The 15,970-nt window shown below is 45.0% G+C and overlaps 1 long non-coding RNA gene across 4 annotated transcripts; it reads right to left on the bottom strand.

Annotated features, from left to right (window-relative positions):
- Positions 1–1,652: 1,652 nt before the first annotated feature.
- Positions 1,653–6,551, bottom strand: LOC147970536 (uncharacterized). 4 transcript variants are annotated; one of them, XR_015604093.1, is made up of 4 exons: positions 3,729–6,551; positions 3,593–3,632; positions 2,487–3,479; positions 1,653–2,053 (listed from the first exon to the last, which is right to left on the bottom strand). It is a non-coding gene; the product is annotated as an uncharacterized LOC147970536 (long non-coding RNA). The 4 variants fall into 4 exon arrangements; XR_015604091.1 differs by having other exon boundaries at positions 1,653–3,479; positions 3,729–3,840; positions 3,934–6,551; XR_015604092.1 differs by having other exon boundaries at positions 1,653–3,479; positions 3,729–3,830; positions 3,934–6,551.
- Positions 6,552–15,970: the final 9,419 nt, after the last annotated feature.

Raw genomic sequence — 15,970 nt, 5'->3', positions numbered from 1 at the left:
TATGTTATAGATCATTAGCTTGCGATATAGCTCCTATATATTTTTCATATATTCCTAGAGAAAAGTTGAAAGATGATAGTAGCAATGATGCGAACTGGGTCCGTGATCTGAGGATTATCCTCATTGCTGAACAGAAGAATTATGTCCTTGATGCACCGCTAGGTGACAAACCTATTGCAAGAGCGGATGCAGACGTTATGAACGTTTGGCAAGCTCGGTATGATGAGTACTTGATTGTTTAGTGAACCATGCTTTACGGCTTAGAATCGGGACTTCAAAAACGTTTTGAACGCCACAGAGCATATGAGATGTTCCAAGAGTTGAAATTGGTATTTCAGACACATGCCCGTGTTAAGAGGTATGAGACCTCTGGCAAGTACTTTGCCTATAAGATGGAGGAGAATAGCTTAGCTAGTGGTCATGTGCTCAGAATGTCTGGGTACTAAAATCGTTTGAATCAAGTGGGAGTTAATCTTTTAGATAAGATAGTGATTGACAGAGTTCTCTAGTCACTATCACCAAGTTACTAAAACTTCGTGATGAACTATAATATGCAAGGGATGACGAAAACGATTCCCAAGCTCTTCGCGATGTTGAAATCGGCGAAGGTAGAAATCAAGAAATAGATCAAGTGTTAATAGTTAACAAGACCACTAGTTTCAAGAAAAACGTCAAGGGAAAGAAAGGGAACTTCAAGAAGAATGGCAAGAAAGTTGCCACTCCCATGAAGAAGCCCAAAGCTAGACCCAAACCTGAAACTATGTGCTACTACTGCATGGGAAATGGTCATTGGAAGCGGACCTACCCCAAAAACTCGGCGGATAAGAAGAATGACAAAGTGAACAAAGGTATATTTGATATACATGTTATTGATGTGTACTTTACTAGTGTTTCCAAGGTTGATAAGATCATCATCCATACTTCCTTTACTTTCGGGATTAGTGTTGAACCTAAAATAAATGTTACTTGGTGTTTGCGTTGAGCATGAATATGATTGAATCGTGATTATTGCAATACGGTTATTCATTTAAGTCAAAGAATAATTATTATTTTGTTTACATGAATAAAACCTTCTATGGTCATACACTCAATATAAATTGTTTATTGAATCTCGATCGTAGTAATACACATATTTATAATATTAATGCCAAAAGATGCAAAGTTGATAATGATAGTGCAACATACTTGTGGCACTGCCGTTTTTGTCATATTGGTGTAAAGCATATGAAGAAACTCCATGGAAATGGACTTTAGTAATCACTTAATTATGAATCATCTGATACTTGCGAACCATGCCTCATGGGCAAGATGACTAAAACTCCGTTTTTCAGAACAATGGAGCGAGCTAATGACTTATTGAAAGTAATACATACCGAACTGAATATGAATAGTACACTAGATCATTGATGACGCGCGTTGCTGCGCCCGTCTATTTCTACAATGAAATGAAAGGTAGTTGATAAATAAATGACCACATGAAATATATTGAATTTACCTAAACATAACCATGCATTAGTTGTTGCGCCTATCTATTTCTACAATGAAATGATAGGTATTTTGATAATAAATGACCACACAAAATATACTGAATTTACACATAAACATACATTAGTCGGCAATCCAAGAAAATCTCATATATATACTCGGTAAAGGCAAGGTCACATATACAAATTGGCTTGGTATAACAACATACAGAACAATATAGATAGTAAATACAACTAATCAGTACAAATAATAGGCAATAAGAAATACTCCCTCTGTTTATAAATATTAGCCCTTTTTAGAGATTCCAATATGGACTACATATGGAGCAAAATGTGTGAATCTACGCTCTAAACTATTTCTATATACATTCGTATGTAGTTTACATTAATATTTCTTAAAAAACTTATATTTAGGAACGGATGGAGTAGATTGTATACATCATGAGTAAATGGAATCTTCACATGCCTCTACCAAAAGGCCACCATGTTCCGAAACAAAGAAGATTTATGTCTGCCTAATGCAGCTGGCTGTTTCTTGTGGAGGGCATCACATTCATAGGACAAACAACCTAACAAGAATTAAATTAGTTGCAATATCAAATAATGATATATACTAAATACTACCATACAAGCAGTAGCAGGGATATGCGGTAATCATACTTTTCCTTTTTGTTTGGTGTTTTGTTAAAGATCAATCAGGCTGAAAGCTATATGTAATAAAGTGGCAAACTGACAATTCCATTTTATACATGAAAATGCTTGCCAAAACAAACCAACATGGAAAATGGTGTCACTACACTTGTACGAATTAAGTAAGGTCCAAATTAAAATGTCAACCAATCAGCAACCACCTGTGTCGTTTACAAAAAAGATAACTATCCGGTTAGGACAACATAACTGATATAGCAAAATAACATCATGTATAAAATGGAAGACAAAGAGTTCTACACCAAAAGTGATAACTGAAATAAAAGCGAAGATATGCGTAAGATGTCAGTATACCTAGCGTGTATCCAGTGCATCGTAGTTGAGCTGATCAAGCTAGATATCATTACTTAGTTATGCATTAGTACTGAAATAAATTTCAAAGAAGATTCAATCAAATTTTATTGCATCAGCACATATAAATACATAAAAGACGAACTTGAATTCTCTTTGAAAACATAACATTCGTTCAATTGGCAACAACCATGTTTTCTGCAACGCTATTGGAAAAGTTGAACAATAACAATACCCATGATTGACATGCTCGCTTCTTGTGTTGTTGTTTTTCATCTGACACAGAGCTATTGCAAGTTCAAACTATCTCTACCACTGTTGTGAAACCTTATTCAACAACCAAAAAGAATGTCCTAAATTTAAGCCCAGCTAGAGCGATTAGGTTTTTTTATCTCTAGGAAATATATACAAAGGGCTAGACGTTCTAAAGTAAGACAGTTACAGAAATCTGTAGCAAGCATTGCTTTCTGCTTAATCTTTGTGTCATACCTCGGAACTGTTATAAGCAAAATGAGTATTTATGAGGTTCGGGAAAATAAAATGGAACCAGTGTTTATGTTCTTAAGGCCAGCTTATAAGGTTCAATCATATTCGCCCCACGGTTGCCGTGCCATGACATGGTGAAAATAGATACTGATTTTGTACGCTTGTACTCATGAATTAGAAAGCAAAAACAATCGTACCTAATTTATAATCTTCATGTAGTACTACTGCAACTCATAACTGAAAAAGGACCACATGATTTAGATAAAGATAACCTATACGATGTTTAAAAGTAAATTTCCTCCATAAATATTTCCATTACCTCATATCACAATGTTTTGACCTGCAACTGCATCTATCAGTTCAGGAGAAAATTCACAGATTCAATGAAATATTGTCTGGGGTGGAGTGGAAGACTTGAGAGAAACAAAGCTTGCAAATTTGTAGGAATTGATTGTCTAGTTACCTTGCAGAAGGAGATTTCACATCAACATCAGAGGAGGAGAGGATGTACTGCATAACCAGAAGAGGATTTTCAGCTACAGATAAGCATTGCCGAAGATTTTTTTCTAAGATATTGTGACCGTGCAACGCAACATTCAGAAATGAAATCGGCAGTATTGTACCTTCCACGGAGTTAACCGGTTTCCTATCGTGGCCTTCTGCCTACAATCCCAAACACAGACATGTCAACATTCTGCTATTATTACTCCCTCAACATGTACACATTATTTGACAGGTTACAATGTATCCTCCACTTACAGATTTCAATCCAAGATATCATTGCTCTGGACGGCTATGGTGTCCTCGAGCTGCAGTATCTTGGACATGATGGTCATCACGCGCTCCCGAACCTCCAGTGTGCTGCACGAACCTGCCAACAATAAGCACCACCAAAATGCCGACACTGTCGTCCCCATGGCAACCAGCAAACGGACACAAGACGGCCGGCAAATAGACGGCGAACCTCACGACGGTGCCCTTGGTGAATCATGGTGCGCCGGCCTCCAAATCCGGCTGGAGCAGGATGGTGTAGCTTCCATTGGCGATCTGCTCTTGAGTTGCCTTGAGGTCTCAGAATGCTGGAGGCGATCTTCTTCCTCCCGTTGGTTATCACAACCAAATCACAAAATAGTAATGAATATGCAAAATAAATAAGAGAAATGCATATATGTTTAGTAAACCTGGTTAGATAATTGATTCTTGAATTTGTATGGGTGCAGTTTCCCCTCAAAGTTAAATGCACAAGATACTTAGCATCAATTCCTATGACAAAACTGAATCGCCTTCCAAGTTCCTTTCTCTTTTATAAATAAACTAAACAAAAACGTCTATTCTTTTTTGTTCTGCTCAATCCAGTAAAAGTCTAAAAGAGAAAGAATTCAATTAAAAACGCATCACCAACATACAATGTGCACTTCGAAAAGCAATTAAACCATACATATAATAAATAAGAGAATTCTAAATTTATTTGGAATTCCTAGGACAAGTAGAAAAAATATGTATACTATGGAACTCACATATTAAATCCAGTGTATCTACCATAACCATAGCCATGTCTTTGGTGATTCTCGCATGGGAAAGGCCTCCATCTCTAGCCTAGGCATATTGCGAATGGGGAAAGGCTGGCTGTACCTGTAGGCAAGGCATGGATGTGCGGAAGCCATCTAGGACGGCAATCACACCGCACATGTGGACGCTTAATCTGGTGGCACCGCCCGGCGGACGATATGGCTAGATATGATAGACGATGCCACAGGAGGCGACGACCTGCTTGATAGGGAGGAACAGGAAGGAATTAAGGTCGAGGCCGGAGGCCTGGGTTAGTGACACGGCGGGAATCAAGATGGGGCCGCAGGCACCACCCAGTCGCGATGGATGCGGTCTGGATCCATAAGCGCGGCGACAAGCCGCCGGATCCGGCCCCGACTCCTTCACCCGCCGGCGGTCAAGCGCGTGCGGGCGCAAGTCCTGCAGGCGGACAGAAGAGAAGAGGTCGGGGAGAGGAGGAGTTTTTTTTTCTTTTCTTTTTGAGGTGGGGCGACGAGGAGTCGAGGCAGATAGATTGGCATCACGTGTCGAGGCGAAGATATGGGACAAAAAACCAAATATCAGCCCAGTTAACCACAGTGGGCCAAAAAAGCTACGGGAATAGCTGCCCTTTAGGACAGCCAGCCTACCTCACGAAAAAAATCATGTTGACAGAAGATCTAACGGCCAGAAACGTTTAGCACATGAAATCGAACGGCCAGAAATGCCAATGGCCTGAGAGGGCTGGGAGGGTGCTCAGTTTTAATATATCTAAATTTATGCTATCATGGCCAAAAAAGGTTATACACTGATACTCCAATGTAATAATAGAACGTGGATTCTACTTGCCCAGCTCATTTCAAACATATGTACCTGGAAATGGAAACAAAATCTAGAAAAGAAAACTGAATTATTCTGTCAAGTGATTTGTGAGTCTTATCTTTTAATTCCTTCCAGAATAACCCAGGAATCTGAAATTGACATAACCTAGCTATATGGGACAGCCATGTTATGCTGAAATTCTATTGTTAGAGACTCTTTTGTCATCATCTCATGCTGTTCAGGGTACTTGCTGTGCTATGCTATAACATTAGGCCAGATAGTATATGAAATAGCATCTACTAGTATATAAAAAGACCGAAAATGATCTTCTGAGCACGAGCACAGGTGGTCTCGGTATCCCACCCGCCCGCAGTCCTCGTGATCCATAATCCCAAGCGTATAGGCCCAGTTATTATTCCCGTATATGGCGCAATGTGTTGGAAATATTAACACTTTTCCGATTAGACTTATCCACGAGTAAACAGTAAGCATGGCATAAAAGGTATGCATCTCATAGCGATACCTAAGCATACTAGCACGTGCAGAACATAGAATTGAACCTTCTATGAGCAGCACATATGCGGCTAGCATAAGTACGAGTAAACGAGGGATGAACAGATCATACCCTCCGGTTGGCCAGGCCAATGCGGCGGCTGCAGCAGCAGTCTCGGCGTCGTCCGTAGCCTTCTTCTTAGCGGCGGCGTCGTCGGCCATGGTGTCGATGCAGAGGAGGTAGTGGAAGCAGAGGCAAATAGAGTTGGGGACGGATCAGGAGCAGTCGCGTCGAGACGCTCCCCAAAAACCTTATTGCCGTTCTCCCGGGCAGGATCTCGAACGACAGGGTTCCGGAGGCACCTGCTCTCCCGACCAGCCGTGCACGCGGTCGTCGGGATGGGATCGCCAGAGGCAGCACAGAGTGAGGAACAGTAGATGATGGCTAGGTCGCACGAGAGGGAGTGAGTGAACCGAACTAGGTTACTTCACTGGCCAGAGCCTTCTTATATAGTCCGTAAGGAAGAAAGTCATGGGCCTTGCCAAGGCCCACGACCAAGTCGGCCCACTCCTGGTAAGGGAGTCGTTGTTCCCGGCAAGGGTCGCACTCCCGGCAAGGGAGTCGACGAATACGCGGGTCCCGACAAGGGTCGCACCCCCGGCAAGGGAGTCGACGAATCGCGGCAACGCAAGTCAGCCCACCGTCCAATGTCTTGGACAGTGGCCCATATTTTAGCGACTCGTTAATTAATCCCTGATTAATTAATTCATTCCTGAGCGGCAAAACTAAGCTTTGGCTTGGCTCATTACCGCAACCCGCAACCCGCGGCGCGCGCGCATCGTGACGAGGCGAGGCGTGGCGGCGGAGGAGGAGGAGCGCGCGTGTACCACTCCTCTTCCCAAGCTCCCAATGGCAAGTGGTAGAGCCTCCCTTATAAAGGGGTATCAACTCTCCTCAACTAGCAAGGTGGGACTAAACTTCCCACCACCTGCCATCTCATACATGGGCCTCAAGATTAATCAGGGATTAGTGTCTTATATGGGCCTAAGCCCATCCATAATCCAACAATCCCCCACCAGATCTCGAGGCACGTAAGTTTGTCAACTATTCCAAACAATGTTTGATATACCAGAATTTTCAATGGAGACTGTTAAGTTGAACTTCCACCTAGAGCAACAGGATTAGACTTCTTCACAACTAAACAATGGACTATGCCTTGAATTGTTAGTTTTGCGTGCAGAAGTTTCGCCTATTGTCAGCTGATACATGGCTGCCGAAGGCTAAACCCCACGGGTGGAGCTTATTAGTCAAACTCCGTACCTTCTCATGAGCTTAATAGAGATTACCCAATCTCATAGACCGTGACCAGCAGTCGGGCTCACATAGGTGTGTTCCTCCAAAGAATGCTCTGTAGGTTAGCATCTTGCTTACACAAGCTTTGGAACACATTAAGACAAAAGTCAGCCTGCCTTACAGAATTGAGAGTATTGTGCATCTCCAACGGAGTGGGTTAATTAAGGATACTCTCCTCAGTTGACCGCTGGATTGTTTTCCCAGGTCCTAATTCACGGGATCTCCGATCACATAGGTTGGGTTACCCCCATGGCAACTTACGTGGGTCTCATACCCATCTCCCTCGATGCATTTTCTATCACAATCCGTGATAGCCCTTTCGTAAAAGGGTCTGTCAGATTCTTAGCCGTCTGGATGTAATCCAACGCTATTACTCCGGAGTTTCTTGATTTTCTGACATATTTCAATCTTCTTATTATGTGCTTTGTGGATTTCATGTTGTCCTTTGAACTCTTAGCCTTGGCAATCACTATTTGATTGTCACAGTTCATAAGGACAGCCGGCACTGGTTTATCAACCACCGGCAAATCCATCAAAAGCTCTCGAAGCCATTCTGCTTCGGCGCATGATGTGTCTAATGCTGTGAGTTCTGCTTCCATAGTCGATCTGGTTAAGATCGTCTGCTTGCAAGACTTCCAGGAAACAGCACCACCACCAAGTGTGAAGACATGTCCACTTGTGGCTTTCATCTCATCAGCATCAGATATCCAATTCGAATCACTATACCCCTCAAGTACCGTCGGGTACCCAGAATAGTGAATTCCATAGTTCGCAGTACCTTGCAAATAACGCATCACTTGCTCAACAGCATGCCAATGCACATCTCCCAGATTGGAAACAAACCGGCTCAGTTTGCACACAGCAAATGAGATGCCAGGATGAGTAGCACATGCTAGGTACATCAGTGAACCAACGACTTGAGAATATCTCAATTGATCTACAGTCGTGCCTTCGAACTTTCGAATCCGCACGCTAGGATCATATGGTGTTGCAGAAGGTTTGCAGTCCGAATATCCAAAACGACTCAAAATCTTCTCGACATAGTGGGATTGCAAAAGTGTAATTCCACCCTCAGAATTTCTCAGTAGCTTGATGTTCGGGATAACATCAGCCACACCCAGGTCCTTCATCTCAAAGTTGTGAGATAGAAAGGACTTGACCTCCTCAATTACCTTGAGGTGGGTCCCAAATATCAGTATGTCATCGACATACAGACACAGTATAACTCCTTCGCCCCCATCATAGCGATAGTATACACATTTGTCAGCTTCGTTCACAACAAAGCCAACAAATGTCAGAGTAGTGTTGAACTTCTCATGCCATTGCTTAGGCGCTTGTTTCAGGCCATACAAAGATTACACTAGCTTACACACCTTTCCTTCCTGACCATTTACTACAAAGCCATCCGGCTGTTGCATGTAAATTTCCTCGTCTAGCTCTCCGTTAAGGAAAGCCGTCTTAACGTCCATCTGATGAACGAGAAGACCATGCGAGGCAGCCAAAGTGAGTAACACTCGAATGGTTGTCAGTCTAGCCACAGGTGAATAAGTGTCAAAGAAATCCTCTTCTTCTTTCTGGGTATAACCCTTGGCCACAAGCCTAGCCTTGTACTTCTCAACAGTACCATCGGGCCTAAGCTTCCTTTTGAACACCCACTTACATCCTAATGGTCGACAACCATAAGGACGATCAGTGATCTCCCATGTCCCGTTAGCCAAGATGGAATCCATCTCACTACGGACCGCATCCTTCCAGTAGTCAGCATCTGGAGATGCATAAGCTTCTGAAATGGAGCTGGGAGTATCATCATCCACGAGGTACACGAGGAAATCATCACCAAAGGACTTTGCAGTCCTCTGTCTCTTGCTCCTAACAAGAGCTTCCTCGTCATCCTCCGTGGAACTCTTATCACTTTTATGTTCATAATATTCCATCGGAATAGCAGGTTCAGGAGTCTCATCAGATTCCAGTCTAGAATTGCTTTGCATATCTCTCATGGGAAAAATATCCTCAAAGAATGTAGCATCCCTAGACTCTATAATTGTACCGACCTTCTGGTCTACCTCAGATTTCACCACTAGAAATCTATAGCCAACGCTATGCTTAGCATAGCCAAGAAAAACACAGTCCACGGTCTTTGGTCCCAACTTGCGCCTTTTGATTATCGGCACATTGACTTTCGCCAAACAGCCCCAAGTGCGCAAGTAAGAGAGTGTAGTTCTTTTCTTTTCCCATTTCTCATAGGGAGTAGTCTCATTATCCTTTGTGGGAACTTTATTCAGGACATGACAAGATGTCAATACAGCCTCTCCCCACCATGCCTTGGATAAACCCGATGTATCTAACATGGCGTTAACCAAATCAGTTAGAGTACGGTTTTTCCGTTCGGCAACCCCGTTTGACTGGGGTGAGTAGGGAGGCGTCCTCTCATGAATAATACCATGTTCCGCACAGAATAAATCGAACTCATTAGAAAAGTACTCTCCACCACGATCAGACCGGACTCGTTTTATTTTCTTCTCAAGTTGGTTCTCAACTTCAGCCTTATAGACTTTAAAGTAGTGTAGAGCCTCATCCTTAGTATTTAACAAATACACATAGCAGAATCTAGCGGAATCATCAATCAGAGTCATGAAGTATTTCTTTCCACCTTTAGTCAACACACCATTCGTCTCACAAAGATCTGAATGTATGAGCTCTAGAGGTGCCAGGTGTCTCTCCTTCGCAGGCTTGTGAGGCTTACGAGGTTGCTTAGCTTGCACACACGCATGGCACTTAGAGCCTTTGGCTAAAGTGAAACTCGGGATTAAATCCATCTTACCTAGCTGCGTCATACAACTGAAATACATGAATGCCAAACCTCAGATTCGTTCACATTAGAATGAATTTGGTTCACGACTTTATTACAGAAATCCTCCAGGGAAAGGAAGAACAAACCACCACAATCATATCCTTTTCTAACAAATAGTCCATACCGAGATACGACTACTTTGTTAGACTCAGATACTAACTTAAACCCTTCTTTATATAGAAGGGAGCCACTAACGAGATTCTTCTTTATGGCGGGGACATGATGCACGTTCTTTAGTTGCACGATCTTTCCTGAAGTAAACTTCAGATCTACCGTGCCAACACCATGAACAGAAGCATGCGAGCCATTCCCCATCAGGATGGAACAATCTCGTGCGACCTGGTAGGAAGAAAACAAAGACACATCAGCACACACATGAATTTTGGCCCCAGTGTCAATCCACCAATCGGTGGACTGACAAACTGAAAATATGGTAAACAGATTACCATACCCAGATGCCGCATCATTGTTGCTCAGAGTGAAATTCACAGACTTGGAGTCCTGTGCTGGCTTCTTGTACTTGTTTGGGCACTTGTTTGCCCAATGTTCATCTGAACCAGAAGTAAAGCAGCCATCTCTCTTTTTGTCTTTCTTCTTACCCTTCTTCTTAAAGGTAGTATTCCGCTGGACAAAGTTCTTTCCCTTGAACTTGTGGAAGTTCTTCTGCACCACATTGGCGCTAGAAGAACCCTCTGCCCCTTTCACGTGTGAGTCCTTTGCTCTCGAGTTCTGCTCAACACTGAGATGACCAATGACATCCTCAACAGAGAATTCACGTCTCATGTGCTTGAGAGAAGTAGCAAAGTTCCTCCAACTAGGAGGGAGTTTTGCAATAATGCAACCCGCGACAAACTTGTCCGGTAACTCACACTTCAGGAGCTCCAACTCCTTAGCAATGCACTGTATCTCATGAGCCTAGTCTAATACAGAACGGTTATCAACCATCCTGTAATCATGGAACTGCTCCATGGCATATAGCTCACTGCCAGCATCAGTTGCGCCGAATTTGACTTCGAGCGCATCCCACAAGTTTTTGGCAACGCCCATATGAATATAGGCGTCAACCAACTTGTCTCCAATCACACTCAGAACTGCTCCCAGAAAGATTGTGGTTGCCTCCCTAAATGCCTTCTCCTGTTCAGGAGCAATCGTTTCTGTGAGGGACACACCACCAACCCAGAACACGTTCATTGCTATGAGCCACAAGGTGGTTCTAGTCTGCCAACGCTTAAAATGCATCCCGGTAAACTTTTCCGGTTTCAGAGTAGCAGCAAAGCCTTGAATCGAAAAGTGCCTAAAATAAGGTTTTTGGATTGTTGGAAATATTAGCACTTTTCCGATTAGACTTATCCACGAGTAAACAGTAAGCATGGCATAAAAGGTATGCATCTCATAGCGATACCTAAGCATACTAGCACGTGCAGAACATAGAATCGAACCTTCTATGAGCAGCACATATGCGGCTAGCATAAGTACGAGTAAACAAGGGATGAGCCGATCATACCCTCCGGTTGGCCAGGCCAACACGGTGGCTGCAGCAGCAGCCTCGGTGTCATCCGTAGCCTTCTTCTTAGCGGCGGCGGCGTCGGCCATGCTGTCGATGCAGAGGAGGTAGTGGAAGCAGAGGCGAACAGATTTGGGGACGGATCGGGAGCAGTCGCGTCGAGACGCTCCCCAAAAACCTTATTGCCGTTCTCCCAGGCAGGATCTCAAACGACGGGGTTCCGGAGGCACCTTCTCTCCCGACCAGCCGTGCACGCGGTCGTCGGGATGGGATCGCCGGAGGCAGCACAGAGTGAGGAACAGTAGATGCCGGCTAGGTCGCACGAGAGGGAGTGAGTGAACCGAACTAGGTTACTTCACTGGCTAGAGCCTTCTTATATAGTCCGTAAGGAAGAAAGTCGTGGGCCTTGCCGAGGCCCACGACCGAGTTGGCCCACTCCCGGCAAGGGAGTCGTTGTTCCCGGCAAGGGTCGCACTCCCGGCAAGGGAGTCGACGAATACGCGGGTCCCGGCAAGGGTCGCACCCCCGGCAAGGGAGTCGACGAATCGCGGCAACGCAAGTCAGCCCACCGTCCAATGTCTTGGACAGTGGCCCATATTTTAGCGACTCGTTAATTAATCCCTGATTAATTAATTCATTCATGAGCGGCAAAAATAAGCTTCGGCTCGGCTCATTCCCGCAATCCGCAACCCGCAGCGCGCGCGTCGTGACGAGGCGAGGCGTGGTGAGGTGGGCGGAGGAGGAGGAGGAGCGTGCGTGTACCACTCCTCTTTCCAAGCTCCCAATGGCAAGTGGTAGAGAAGCCCTTATAAAGGGGTCTCAACTCTCCTCAACTAGCAAGGTGGGACTAAACTTCCCACCACCTGCCATCTCATACATGGGCCTCAAGATTAATCAGGGATTAGTGTCTTATATGGGCCTAAGCCCATCCATAATCCAACACAATGAAAAGTTACGAGGGCCCACGTCTGCCATCACGGCCTTGCCACGACGTGAGTCAACTGGGGTCTCGCTCAGACGTGCAGGAGCAGACTAGGCCGTTATTGTAACGCCCCATATGTAACCTGCCATATTTGTATTCCAACTCTTGCCATTTCCGGCACTAAGTTATGTTATTTCCTCGTTGTCGAGTCTTTGTCTTCGTGTTGCTTTTGTCTTTGTCATGCATCTCATACCATGTCATCATGTGCATCGCATTTGCATACGTGTTCGTCTCATGCACCCGAGCATTTTCCCTGTTGTCCGTTTTGCATTCCGGCGCTCCTATGTCCTTCGGTGTTCCCTTTTACCTCTTTTCGTGTGTGGGTGTTAAACGTTCTCGGATTGGACCGAGACTTGCCAAGCGGCCCTGGTATACTACTGGTAGACCGCCTGTCAAGTTTCGTGCCATTTGGACTTCGTTTGATACTCCAACGGTTAGCCGAGGAACTGAAAAGGCCTCGTGTGTGTTGCAGCCCAACACCCCTCCATAGTGGCCCAAAACCCACCAAAACCCCCTCCATCATCTCGGTCGTTCGATCACGATCGCGTGGCCGCAAACCGTACTCAATTTGGAGCCTCCTAGCTCCTCCTATGTATAAAAAGGCACCTCCACCGAAATTCTCGGATCATTTCCACCCTAAACCTAGCCCCCTTCCCCTCCGCGCGCCGGACACGTCCGGTCCGCGCCGGACAAAGTCGCCGCCACCACTCCCACGCTGCCACGTGTCCCGCCGCCGTCCTCTCCGCCGCCGGCCCGATGAGGCCCGTAGCGGGCCCCCGGGCCCAGTCGCCGCCTCCCCGCGCCCGGCTCGCAGCGCCGCCCCACTCTCCCTCGCCCGTGTCGGCGCCGCCTCGCCTCGCCCACCTCGACGTCGGCGAATGCCGCCCCTGCCACCCGGTCACCGCTCCTCCTCGCCTCGCCGCGCCGCGGTCCTCTACCTCGCCGTCGCGCCGCTCCGACCCCGGATCCGGCCAACTCCGGCGGCGCCCTTGACCCCTCCGGCCGGCGACTCCAACTCCGGCGCCCCCAAGTACTGTTCCGGTGAGAGGACTCGACGAACCTCGTTTTGCATGCGCCCAGATCTAGATCGGCTACAGTAAACCCTAGGGTTGACTTCGTCCCAGTTTTCCATTACTTTTAGCATTTTTCATTGCATCATATCTTTCCACCCATGGCTCCGTTTTGGGCGTGTAGCATATCAAATTGTTCGTATCGATGTGTACTTCATTTCATTCCATTGCACCATGTTCATTTGAGTTCATCTTGATGCCCTAAATGCTGTTGCAAGAGTGCTATGTAATGTTAGTTTCGGATTCTTAGCAGTTATTGGACATTTGTCATTTTTGCCATGTTTAATGTGTGCCTCCTATGATCTTGAGCCCTACATGTATTTTGAAGTATGCCATGCCATCTTTACAGGGGTGTATGCCATTTTTTTTGTGATCTTTGTGGTGACTAGCACAAGCATGCAAAGTAGCTCTCGTGATGTTGGTGATTTCAGGGACATAGAAATCTTCTAAGTTTTTTCCCTGATAATATTTTTATGCCATGTATTCTTGTTGCTACAGAGTGAACCATGCCTCTTTTGAGCATGTTCAGTAAGGATGTTTTTTGAGATATTGTTATGCTCTATCCATCCATGTCTTTGTTTGCAATTATGGAGTCCCCTAGCATGACTCAATCTTGCTCTACTTTTGCTATAAAATGTTCCTGGCAGATTGTTTACATGTTAAGCAATTTTGCCGAGGTTGTTGTAGTTGATCCATGCATGATGTGAGAGTGTTCTTGCCATGGTTAGCTTATTCATCATGTCTACTTGGTGGGTGTATGCTTAGTTTGTCATGCAATGCCTTGTGGTGAGTGCATCGAGCTCGTAAACATGCCTACGTGAATCTGTTTTGCCATGTTCCAGTTTTCTGCTAAGTCTGAATCTGTTAACGAAAGTTGCTATGTTCACATGGTTGCCATTGTATTTTATGATCCCTTTTGGCTTATGGTCAGTAAGGGACTTTTGTTGTATGCTTTGAGTAGCTTCATGCCATGCCTTGCTTTGCCATGATATGTTCCTGTAGCATGTTGTTATCTTTATCTAAACATTTCTTCCTGATGTTAAATTCCTGCCAAGTTGTTATTTTCACTAAGTCTGTAACCTGTTATCTTTTGCACTTTTGCCATGCTTGTTTGAACCTGCTATTGAGTGAATTAGCCATAGCTCAGTGTTCATCTTTTGTCAAGCATCCTGAGTGGATCCCTGCCATGTGCTTTGTTGTTATGTTAGAGTGCAGTAGCTTGTTGTTCTTGATGCATTTAGATGGCCTCGTGCTGTTAATCGCAGCTTTGCGCCATTATTGTTTTGCTTGCCATTTGCAAACCGTGCATCCGATTCCGGTGATCTTTATATCGATTTCGACCGAAATCAACTCATCTTTCCAGCGGCACTCTTAGTTTTCCAAGTTGAGGCCTGATTCAATCTTTTCCTTCCGGAGCATGCATATGCATTGCATATCACATCCCGCATATCATGCCATGTTTTGCATCAGGTTGTTTGTGCATTGCACGTGGTTGATTGTGGTTCCCTTTGTTTGTGTTCTTGCTTTGGGTAGAGCCGGGAGACGAGTACATGATCGAGGAACCCGTCGAGAATGTTTACGAGGATCAAGCTTACGTCAACTCGGAGAACTTTGCAGGCAAGATGACCATACCCTCGAAATCACTTCTATCTTTGCTTGCTAGATGCTCGCTCTTTTGTTATGCCTATGCTACGATACCTACCACATCCTTTATCATGCCTCCCATATTGCCATGTCAATCCTCTAACCCACCTTGTCCTAGCAAACCGTTGTTTGGCTATGTTACCGCTTTGCTCAGCCCCTCTTATAGCGTTGCTAGTTGCAGGTGAAGATTGGAGTTTGTTCCTTGTTGGAACATGTTTATTGTTGGGATATCATTATTATATCTTTTCTACTTTAATGCATACACTTGGTAAAGGGTGGAAGGCTCGGCCTTATGCCTGGTGTTTTGTTCCACTCTTGCCGCCCTAGTTTCCGTCATACTGGTGTTATGTTCCTTGATTTTTTGTTCCTTACACGGTTGGGTTATAATGGGAACCCCTTGACAGTTCGCCTTGAATAAAACTCCTCCAGCAAGGCCCAACCTTGTTTTACCATTCGCCACCTAGCCTTTTTCCCTTGGGTTTCGTGGACTCAAGGGTCATCTTTATTTTAAACCCCCCGGGCCAGTGCTCCTCTGAGTGTTGGTCCGAAATGGGCAGCCTGCGGGGCCACCTCGGGGCAACTCGAGGGTTGGTTTTACTCATAGCATGACCTATCCGATGTGCCCTGAGAATGAGATATGTGCAGCTCCTATCGGGATTTGTCGGCACATTCGGGTGGCTTTGCTGGTTTAATTTTACCATTGTCGAGATGTCTTGTAACCGGGATACTGAGTCTGATCGGGTTGTCTTGGGAGA

This window comes from Triticum urartu, chromosome 5A (assembly GCF_056163025.1).
Source record: "Triticum urartu cultivar PI428250 chromosome 5A, HENAU_Tu73, whole genome shotgun sequence".
NCBI classification, from domain to species: domain Eukaryota; kingdom Viridiplantae; phylum Streptophyta; class Magnoliopsida; order Poales; family Poaceae; genus Triticum; species Triticum urartu.
This window is presented reverse-complemented; position numbering and strand designations above follow the sequence as displayed.